Source organism: Triticum urartu, chromosome 6A (genome assembly GCF_056163025.1).
Source record: "Triticum urartu cultivar PI428250 chromosome 6A, HENAU_Tu73, whole genome shotgun sequence".
NCBI classification, from domain to species: Eukaryota; Viridiplantae; Streptophyta; class Magnoliopsida; order Poales; family Poaceae; genus Triticum; species Triticum urartu.
In genome coordinates this window covers 562,429,997-562,432,973 of record NC_141878.1, presented here as the reverse complement: position 1 = coordinate 562,432,973, position 2,977 = coordinate 562,429,997, and positions in this window count along the sequence as shown.

The window sequence follows — 2,977 nt, the reverse complement described above, 5'->3', positions numbered from 1 at the left end:
CCCCAAGTACGTAGGTAAGAGAGTTTCAACCTTTTCCTTTCCCATTCCTGAGTCATGGTCTTATGCTTTGTGGGAACTCGGTTTAGGACATGACACGCAGTCATTAGCGCCTCCCCCCACCATTCCTTGGATAGACCCGAAGTGTCTAACATGGTGTTAACCATATCAGTTAGAGTTCGGTTCTTTCTTTCGGCTACCCCATTTGACTGGGGTGAGTAGGGAGGGGTCCTCTCATGGATTATACCATGTTCCGCACAAAACAGATCAAATTTATTGGAAAATACTCTCCACCACGATCGGACCTAAGCCATTTAATTTTTCGATCAAGTTGGTTCTCTGCCTCAGCTTTATAGTTTTTAAAGAAAGTCAAAGCCTCATCTTTTGATTTCAGAAGATACACATAACAATATCTAGTGGAGTCATCAATCAACGTCATGAAGTATCTCTTTCCACCTTTTGTCAACACGCCATTCATCTCACAAAGATCAGAATGTATAAGCTCAAGTGGCGCCAAGTCTCTTGCCTCTGCAGTCTTATGGGACTTGCGAGGTTGCTTAGCTTGCACACATACTTGGCACTTGGAGCCTTTGACAGTAGAGATTTTCAGAATTAAATTCATATTGGCTAACCGCGTCATGCAACCAAAGTTAATATGACAGAGTCTTGAATGCCAAATAGCAGACTCATTATTGTGGCAAACATTATTAATAACTTTAGTGCAAATATCTAACAAAGATAGGCGGAACAAGCCTCCGCACTCATAGCCTTTTCCAACAAATTGTCCACACTTAGAGATTACAACTTTATTGGATTCGAAAACCAACTTAAAACCATCTCGACATAAACGGGAACCGCTAACGAGATTTTTATTGATGGACGGCACATGATGAACGTTCTTCAGACGCATAGTCTTCCCCGAAGTAAACTTCAGATCGACCGTACCAACACCTCGAACGATGGCATGTGACCCGTTCCCCATCAGCACAGGTGAAGTCCTTGTTGCCTGGTAAGAAGAAAACATGGAGGCGTCAGCACAAACATGTACATTGGCACCGTTGTCAATTAACCAATCAGGGGATTGAAATACTGAAAGGATGGTAGGAAAAATACCGTACCCTGATTCCTTCATATCAGTATCACCGATGACAACATTAGCAGACTTGCCGCTCTTCTCATGTTCGCGCTCCTCAAAGCTGTTAGGACACTTCGGAGCCCAGTGATTAGGATCACCGCAGACATGGCAAAGTCCCTTCCCCTTCTTATGAGAATTCTTCTTGAAGTTGGTAGAATGTGATGACTTGTTCTTTGTATCAAACTTGCCTTTGCCCTGAGTTTTGTTCTTATTGTTTTTGAACTTGTTGGGCTGGGAGTTCTTCTTCTGTACCATGTGGGCACAAGAACCTCCCTCAGCAACTCGAGCACGTGTGTCCTTTGCTCTCGCCTTCTCTTCAACATCAAGAGTACCAATGAGATCTGCAACGGAAAACTCCTGTCTCTTGTGTTTCAGGGAAGTAGCAAAATTGTTCCACGAAGATGGAAGCTTGGCAATGATGCCTCCGGCAACAAATTTGTCCGGCAACACACACTTGAAGTACTCAAATTCTTTTACGAGCGACTGTATCTCATGAGCCTGCTGTACAACAGGGCGCTCATCAGTCATCTTATAGTCATAGAATTGCTCCATGACGTACAACTCGCTGGCGGCGTCCGAGGCACCAAACTTGGCCTCGAGCGCAGCCCACATGTCCTTGTCGTTGTCAAACGACATATACGAATCCACAGTGGAGTCATCAAGAACACTCAGAAGAGCGCCTTTAAAGAGGATATCGATCTTCTCAAAAGCTTCCAGCTGTGCTTGATTAAGATCGCCCTCAGGCTTGCCCTTGGTGGCATCATAGCAGCCCATGGTCTGAAACTAGTAGACTGCTCTCGTGCGCCACCTCTTATATTGCGCCCCCTTAAAGGCAGGCGGCTTCAGATGCGCAGCAAAACCACTCGGAGTAAATTGCCTATAATCAGGTTTTTGGATTGTTGGAAATATGAGAAAATTACTACGAGATTTAATCCGAATAAACAGAAGATAAATAATGACCAGAGCAGCAGAGATTAAACTAATCATGCGAACTAGCATAGCAGATGAACATATCACATCTAGGGCACATACTAGAAGCAAGAATTCTACCACGATCTCGAACAGGAAGGATAGAATCACATAAGGTGCAGCGGGTGCAGCACCGCCGGCGTTGACGTTGTCGCCCATGTCGTCGAGGACGAGGTTGCCGAGGTCGGGGAAGAAGTCATCGTTCGCGAAATCGTCGCTGCCAGCAGTCGCGCGAGTGCGCTCCCCAAAAACCTGATCGCCCCTCTCCCGTACAGGATCACGAGAGGCGGGGTTCCGAAGGCCTGCTGTCCCTTCTCGCGGTGCACGCCGGAAGGAGGGATGGAGAAGACTTGCTTGGCGGCGCAATGATCTGAAACGATGGTGAGAAACCATACGAAGCGGCAGCGGCTAGGGTAGACGTAGCGCGGCTAGGATAGGTCGTGGGAGTAAACTCCACGTCCAAGTCATCACGATCCAAAAGAATCGGAAACGGTTCAGTAATTAACACGTCCGTTAATTATTAATTAATGAAGAATGTGCGGGGCGGGGCGGGGCGGGGCGAGGAGGAGGAGCGCGCGTGTAGGTCTTCTCTTCTCATGCTCATACAAGTGGTAGAAGAGCTCACCTTATAAAAAGGTGCAACTCTCTCTCAACTTCCGGGGTGGGACTAAACTTTAGCCTCACTCACTCCACTCAAATGTGTGCATGAATGGGTCAAGAGAATTTCAGAATTTTAGTTGGGCTTTGGGCCAAAGGCCTACTAGCAAAATTCCAACAGACAACGTGTGTGATTTCCACCGTGCAATGAAATGCATGAGGGCGACCGACCGTACACACAGCACGCCGCGTGTGTGGTGTGAGTGAACGTGTGTGATT